This window comes from Triticum urartu, chromosome 7A, assembly GCF_056163025.1.
Source record: "Triticum urartu cultivar PI428250 chromosome 7A, HENAU_Tu73, whole genome shotgun sequence".
Lineage (NCBI taxonomy): Eukaryota > Viridiplantae > Streptophyta > Magnoliopsida > Poales > Poaceae > Triticum > Triticum urartu.
The window spans coordinates 727,456,445-727,464,699 of NC_141879.1; the positions used below are offsets into that span (position 1 = coordinate 727,456,445).

The following is an 8,255-nucleotide window of genomic DNA, read 5'->3' on the forward strand; positions in this document are numbered from 1 at the left end:
TTTTTCTGCTGCTTGTTTTTGCTTCAGTTGGGTACATGAATCTCTGGTTATAAGGATTTCAAAGCCACGACTTGTTCTGAATCTCTGGTTGTTTCATGATGCTAGTCCGCACTTACAATATATTTTCCTAAGGTGATGCATGCATGATTAGTACCAGTGTGAGATGTCGATTCATGTATCTGTGTTTGGTGCGACATTCATGTATCCATACATTGGGATGTTGGGATACTTGGATTCCTGTTTTGTCTCTTGTAGCACCGAATGCTAGTCTTTGTTTTACTAAATTCATCAGATAGTTAACTCACTGTGAGATGTCCACTCTTGTTTTGTTAACAAACATGAACTGTTAAGTCATCTATTCCTGGCTGTTGCTTTTGTTCAGTATATATGTCTACTTTCTGATTTGTAAGCATAGGTGGTTATAGGTTGTTGTGATGAATATAAATATTAAAAAGTGCTCATGCATGGCGGTATACTAGAGCTAGTTGTACAGTTGTTTGCATATTTGAAAGATACATGACATGTTCCTATTGTACATCTGTTTGCATGTTCCTATTGCACTGATCATCACTATTGGTAAATGCTATTGCCTGATATAATAGAAGTATGAGCACTCAACCATTGTACAACTGTTTGCATATGTTTTTTTATAAATGATGATTGTGAAAGATGTTCACATGTTAATTTTTGTTGACTAAATTCTCTTATGCGCTTGACTTGGCTTGACCCAGAACAGCAGCATCCTTGATGCGTACTGACCTTCACCTTGTTTTTTCTCTCGCAGGCTCGAAGGAGGCAGTATGCAAGGCACCTCCTGATGGATATTGCTTGATGGCTTCTACTTTTTGAATGCTTGTATTGCCGCAGCTTGTGCCGCTATTCCAAAAGTTATGTATTTGTGAACATAGGAGATAAGTTATTGATATGTGTTCGTCTGTCTAATGTTATGCGAGATAAAGTTGTGTGAGAAAGTTTTCTATACTTGTGTTATTATTGTGGGAAAGAAGTACTGTTACTATACTGATTTGAGAATATTGGCTGTAAATAAAAGAGGGCTTGGCCCACTATTGGATTGTAAAATGGCCATGTCCAGAATTTATATTGCACTCAATACTTGGGCTCTAAAAAGGCCATGGCCCAAACTATGTTGGACTTGTTTCTAAAATGAGCAATATAACTTTCAGATTCTAAAAAGGTTGAGGCCCAAAAAAATGGATTGTAAAAGACTGCATCTCAGAAAAAAAATCCTAATTATTGGGCCAGGCCCATTTAGCCAATCAAAGCACAGAGAAAAAAAAGTTAAATGTGCTGAATTAATGGGCTCGGCCCATGTAAAACGCCGAATCGGACCGGGCTGAATCTTGTGCCACATCAGCTTGCCACGCTGGATGCCTACGTGGCCTGCGGAGGTTGCTAGTGACCAAAACGCCAAAGTGGACATATTTTGGTCATAAACGTTTGCGACCATTCCAGAAGAAAGGTCGCTATAGTCAGTTTATGACGGCCAGCTTTTGACCTTATGTTTTTGGTCACAAAAAGGTCACAAATGGAAATTTGTGACCATTCAGTGACCAATAGTGGTGGTCACAAGTTGACATATTTCTTGTAGTGGTTCTTTTCTGAAGACTCCATGCCTATGGCGGAAGGAGCTCATCAACCTTCCGAACTGGATGCCTCCGCCTCCTCCTCCTCCTCCGGCGAGTCAGGGCACTCCGCCTCCTCCACCGCCTCCTCCTCCGGCGAGTGACGATCAGGGCCCTCGGCCGGCTCCTTCTCCGGCGCGTGGCGGCACTCCGCCTCCTTCTCCGCCTGCGTCGGCGCGCCCGAGCAGCCAGCCTCCTCCTTCTCCGCCTCGTCAGCAAGGGCGGAATAGACCCGCCGCCGCTCCGGCAGCTGCTCCGGCGCGTCGTAGTCCTTCTCCTCCGCCTCGTAAGCAAGTAAAGAAGACAGCCGCTCCGTCTGTTCGGCCAGCGTCTAGCAGTACAGCCAGAGGCGGGAGGACATACAGATTCGGTCCTTCTCTGAAGACTCCAGAGAAGTTACCATACGAGAGGACCCTGGAGGAGAACGCGAAGATCGCGCGAACCAAAGTGGATGACTGGTTTCAAGGGTTGAAAGCAAAGAGACATGCACCTCCGGAGGAGAAGGTAGATCCGGTGAAAGTGAAGCGCACTCTGGCTGCCCTGGCAAAACCACCCAAGTCTCCGCCGAAAGGCAACTATGAGCGCATTATTGCAAAGACATGGGCCGAAGCGGAGCGGTCGGGAAGTACAGTCAGTGATCAAAGGCTGAAAGAACGACGAGCAGCTGGGAAACAAATTTCCCAGCTCGGCGAACAAGCGAAGCAATCGTGCCCCCCGCTCAAGGTGCCTAGCGACATCGTCGATCCCAGGATGGTGCCCGGTTATAGCAATCTTGACGATTACCTGCCCGACGATGTACATTATGATCCCATGGAGGTGCAGATACACAGATACGAGTACGGGAAGCCTCTCGTCAAAGATGAAAAATCTCTATCAACGATGATGCGAAGATTGCATGATTGGTACTTGAAAATCTGCAGAGAGTCTGGGGGGGAGGAGTACTTTGTATGCGAGAGTTAAACCGGAGCATGACCTCGTCGGAATTGAACTGTTGCCTATTCCATTTGAGGAGTTCTATCAGTTTTTCAATCAATTGGCCCTCGATAAAGCAACGGTCACCTGCTACTGTCTGTAAGTACTAGCTACTACTTCTGTCATTAAGTCTCTCTATATAGCTCAGCTCTTTCATTGCATGTATTTATAATTATCCTCACAATATTATGCAGATTGAAGATCGCCGAATTGAAGAAAAGACAAATCGGTGATATTGGGTTCGTTAACACATATCTCATAGATGCAACTGAGGTTGAACATCGTCCCGAAGATACTGAGGCCAACTTGCTACGATCATTCAAAAGAAATGAACACAAAGATATAATACTCTTTCCTTACAACTTCAAGTGAGTGTTACTGTCTTGTGCATATTCGGTTTCCCTTATATATTAGTCCAGGTTATAGTAATGTAATTGATGAGTTATGCATGCGTGCGCAGGTTCCACTATATTCTCCTAGAGATTAGGCTTGAGCAGGGAGTAGTAACTGTCTTGGACTCTAGACGAAAAGATCCCCAGGAGTATGCGGACATGACTGAAATCCTCAAGAAGTAAGTTAAATCGATCATTATCCACCATATCAGCAACTTTGTTCATTTCCTGATATCAAGTAATTGTTTTCTTTGTCCGGCAGGGTTTGGAGAAAATTCACCAGAAAAGCTCCGGGACTGCCGAAGGAGTTGCCATTTAGACACCCGAAAGTAAGTACTATAGTAGCATGTTCCGCGCATCTCCTAGTGATTCAAGCGCTAGTTTCATCAATACCATTTGGCATTCTTGCTTATCAGTTTGATTGACCTCTATTTCTTGTAAAGTGGTTGTGGCAGGAACAAGGGAATGATTTCTGTGGATACTACGTCTGTAAGTCCATCCGCCACACGACCTGTGAGCGGGACGGGTACTCTGACGAACAATATGAAGTGCGTAAATAACAATATTCACAATTTTATTTTATTACCATCATTTGTGTTGAGTTTCATTCATTCATATATATATGTATTGACCCCCTTCTTCAAATTAGATGTTTCGGATGCGGAATGAACTCCTAGCACCAGATCGCATGCGAGCAATTCAAGAGGAATTGGCGGCATTCTTTCTTCACCACGTGATCGCTGAAGACGGAGAATACTATGTGGACCATGCGTCCATAATTTAGGAGATTATATTTGTAAAAGATAATTATTGTATATATGTAGCCGGTAGTGTCGGACGATAGATATACGAGAACTTGTTGTTCGACCAATCTCTCGGAGAAGGAGAGGTGGTCGATATCACTTCTCTCTGTATGCATATATGTTCATGACGATCTTCTGTTTCCTTCGTTTGCTTACTAGCTAGCTAGCGTGTCTAGTCCTCTCTATACGTATGTATAGTACGTAGCGTCGACCAAGCACGGACATAAGAGAGGACACTTCTCTCTATTAATTAGCTATCTAACACAATATATGAAATACCTAAATTAACCCCCCAAAACCCCCAACCCCTCCTTAAAAAAAACAAAAACCCCAGCCACAGAAATGCTGACGCGTGGAGGCCTATTGGTCCTGGTTGGTGCCACCAACCGGGACCAAAGGCCCTCCTGCCTGGGCTCAGCGCGCAGGCCACGTGGAGGCCCATCTTTCCCGGTTCTGGTTAGAACCGGGACTAAAGGGTCAGGGCATTAGTAACGACCCTTTAGTCTCGGTTCTGGAACCGGGACAAAAGGCCCTTACGAACCGGGACAATAGGCCTGTTTTCTACTAGTGTCCCAGGATGCACAGCTTTTCGTGTCGACCGGTCCATACTGGAACCCTTGGAAACATCCAAGTTGCTGCAACATGGAGTTCCTCAAGATTGCTCTCAGTGTTGCTAGTGATCAGAGAAGCCAATTCAACAGATGGAGGAGAAAATATCTTGCTACATGACCAAAGATGTCTCAGATTGCAACTCAGGAGTTTGGCCACGGAACACCAGAAAGTGTTTGTAAGAAATCCATGTTGGCTGGCAGTATGTTCAACATCATCGAAACAAAAACTACGATGTCTAAGATTTGTAAGTTCACTGAGACCTGCTAAATTATCCACCGAGTTCATGTGCACATCTAAATACATCAGAGTACGTAGGGCCTTCATCCTACGAATTCCATCAGGTAGCCTTGTTCCCATAGGAACATGTAGATGCAGCAAGCAAGGCAAATCAACAATATCAGATGGCATGGCAGTAGTAATATTCGTGTCCAATATCAACATCAGCGTCTCCAAATGTTTCAGGTCTCCAATTAGGGCAGGCAGAATAAGGGTTGACATCTGTTTGCGGCTGCGGATTCTCAAATATCTGAGATGAAATAATTTACAGATTGGTGTGAGGTCAATCCTGTCACCCATGCGAGCACCCTGGCAATTCACATTCAGAACCCGGATGGACTTGAGGTCATATATAGACAACTTGAAACAAGACTTCCCAAAAAGAGCAAGAGATCGAATATGCGGCATGCTTAAGCTTGGAGTAAATGGCACTGGCGGTCCGACAACTTGCGCTGCGGGTGCACTTAAGTCACGGTACATGCAAACCGGAAAAACCCGTCATAGAACTTGCATTGCGGGTGCAGATAGGTCACATATGCCATCTGAACCGGCCAGCTGCTCTATTTTCGAGAAAACCCCGTCATAGAACTTGCGTTGCGGGTGCAGCTAGGTCACGTTTCAAAATTTTCATTCCTGGACATTTTTTTAAAGTCACGAATCACAAATATTTTCAATAAATATTTTTTAATTTATCATTTTTTTAAAGTCGCGAATCACAATTTTTTTAAATGTCCACAACTTAAAAAAATGTTTGTGAATCACAAATATTTTTCAAATTTATCATTCACAGACATTTTTTAAAGCCCTAAACAAATAGTTTTCAAAGTAATCGTTCATGAACATTTTCAAATTAATTGTTCGCAAACATTTTCAAATTTTTCGTTCGTGGACATTTCTAAAAGTCACAAATCACAAATATTTTTAATAAATAGTTTTTAATTTATTGTTTGCGAACTTTTTTTAAAGTCGTGAATCACAAATATTTTTTTAAAATGTTCACAACTTTAAAAAAATGTTCTCGAATCACAAATATTTTTCAAATTTATCATTCTCGAACATTTTTTTAAAGTCGTGAAAAAATAGTTTTCAAATTAATCATTCACGAACATTTTCAAATTTATCGTTCGCAAGCATTTTCAAATTTTTTGTTCGTGGACATTTTTTTAAATTCACGAATCACAAATATTTTTAATAAATATTTTTTGATTTATCGTTCATGAATTTTTTTTAAAGTCGTGAATCACAATTTTTTTTAATGTTCACAACTTTTAAAAAATGTTCGCGAATCAAAAATATTTTTCAATTTTACCTTTCTCGACCATTTTTTTAAAGTCGTGAACAAATAGTTTACAAATTAATCATTCACGAACGTTTTCAATTTTTTCATTCCTGGAAACTTTTTTATAGTCACGAATCACAAATATTTTTAATAAATATTTTTTAATATATCGTTCGTGAACATTTTTTTAAAGTCGCGAATCACAAATAGTTTTCTTTAAACGTTCGCGAACATGTTTTTTAAAGTCGTGAACAAATAGTTTTCAAATTTATCGTTCATGAACATTTTTTTAAAGTCACAAATCACATATATTTTTAAAGTCGTGAACAAATTTATCGCGCTTGACCATTAGAGGGAGAAAACCAGGCAGCTGGCCGGTTCAGATGACCTGTGTGACCTATCTGCACCCGTAATGCAAGTTCTATGACGGGTTTTTCCGGTTTGCAAGTACCGTGACTCAAGTGCACCTGTAGCGCAAGTTCTTGGACCGCAAGTGCCATTTACTCCTTAAGCTTGCTTCTATTGTGCCTCCATTTGCTCCAGAATCCAACTGAAGGGAAATTCTACGAACCTTGCTCCGCAATGCCGAGCTCATGCTCTATAGGTCATCTACCGACTTGATTCTGATTAGATCAAGAATCATATCATGAACTTTACAATTTATGACATGTCCATTGTACCCAATATTTGTAGGTTGGATCATGCTCCTATTGACAAGCTCGTTAAAGCAGCTTCCAGCGACCTCATTTGCATCCTCGCCATGTATTTTGCGGATGAAACCTTCAGCCACCCATTGCCTAACAAGATCATTCTTTCTAATAATGTAATCCTCTGGGTACATGGCAGTATATAGCAAACAAGTTTTGAGACGATGAGGAAGATTGTTGTAGCTAAGGTTCAGTATCCATCTCATCCCCTCCAAAGATGGATTTGATCTCATATTTGAGCTTAAAGAATTGCACACGTGCTTCCATTGTGTCACTGATCTAGTTGGCTGACTCGCCAAAAGACTAGCAATACTGACGACAGCAAGTGGGAGACCACCACATTTTCGTAGAATTTCATTCGAAATCTCTTCTAATGGTTGAAGATCAACCTGTCCAACTCTACTGAAAAATAATTTTCTTGAGTTTTGGTCATCAAGAGGACACATCTTGTAAATGAACTCATGCCGTTAGTCGCAGGTTGCATTAGCTACTGTCACAATTCTCGTGGTTGTGATTACTTTGCTACCTCGTTGGTTCTCTGGAAACGCACAACGAATAATTCCCCATACCGATTCCTCCCATATATCATCAATGACAAAAAAGTACCTGCAAACATTTTATATTAAATATGCACTCTATCAGTATGCATTAATTCAAATCATCAAATGTTGAAATGACAGTAGAAGGGACAAACTGTAGACTGTAAAACTTCAAAGGCACTATGCAATAGGGATTGAGAAGTTACTAAAGTACCTTTTGTCTCTTAGATATTCTCTGATGTTGTCAATGAGATCTTGCGCCTCATCAGTATGGGTTGGTTGTGGCATCTTAAGTTTTTCGATGATCCTACCGAGAAGCTTCATCATATTAGGTCTTTGTGATATTGACACGAAAATCTTGCAGTCATATTTCCCTCCAAGCTCATGGTATACTTGATTTGCAAGTGTGGTTTTTCCTAGACCCCCAAACCCAGCAATAGACACCACTCTAGGAGGCTGGACAGATGCAGTCTCCTCGGCCGTCAACAATTTGATAAGCTCCTCTTTTGGACCCTCCTTGCCAACAAGGTTCGCCGCTTCTATGTAGAGCGCAGGCACCCGTGGATCTACAGCTACATAGCTAGAACTAGGGGCACACTCATCAACCTTATACCTTTTCCGACGCTCACTCACGTCTTTAACCCATGTCTTCAGCTGTTGGATTTATTTGGCAAACTGGTGATGCGCTCTCAACGCGGTAATGTATTGAGCAATTTTGCCAAGAAATCCGACATCTCCTCTGTTAGAATCCTCACCAGATTCATGCATGATGTCGTCGATGCAGTCCTCAATGTGAAACGCCATATCCATCACCTGGTTCTTCCACTCCCTAGTCTGTGGATCGAGTTCCTCTTCCATGTTCTCGAGCTTCTTGAGGACAGCGTCCATGCTGTCAAGCTCGTCCTTGAGGAACGCCACCTCCCGCTGCATGCTCCTGTGCTTCGTGTACTCGTCCCCCATCAAAGCTGCCAGCTTCTCCAAAACAGAGTTCATCACCCCCGTGGAAGCGCTCACCAGCGCCTCGGCTGCCAT

The 8,255-nt window shown here is 42.2% G+C and overlaps 1 pseudogene; it reads right to left on the minus strand.

The window, feature by feature from the left end:
- Positions 1 to 4,531: 4,531 nt before the first annotated feature.
- Positions 4,532 to 8,255, minus strand: LOC147962317 (disease resistance protein RGA5-like; annotated as a pseudogene).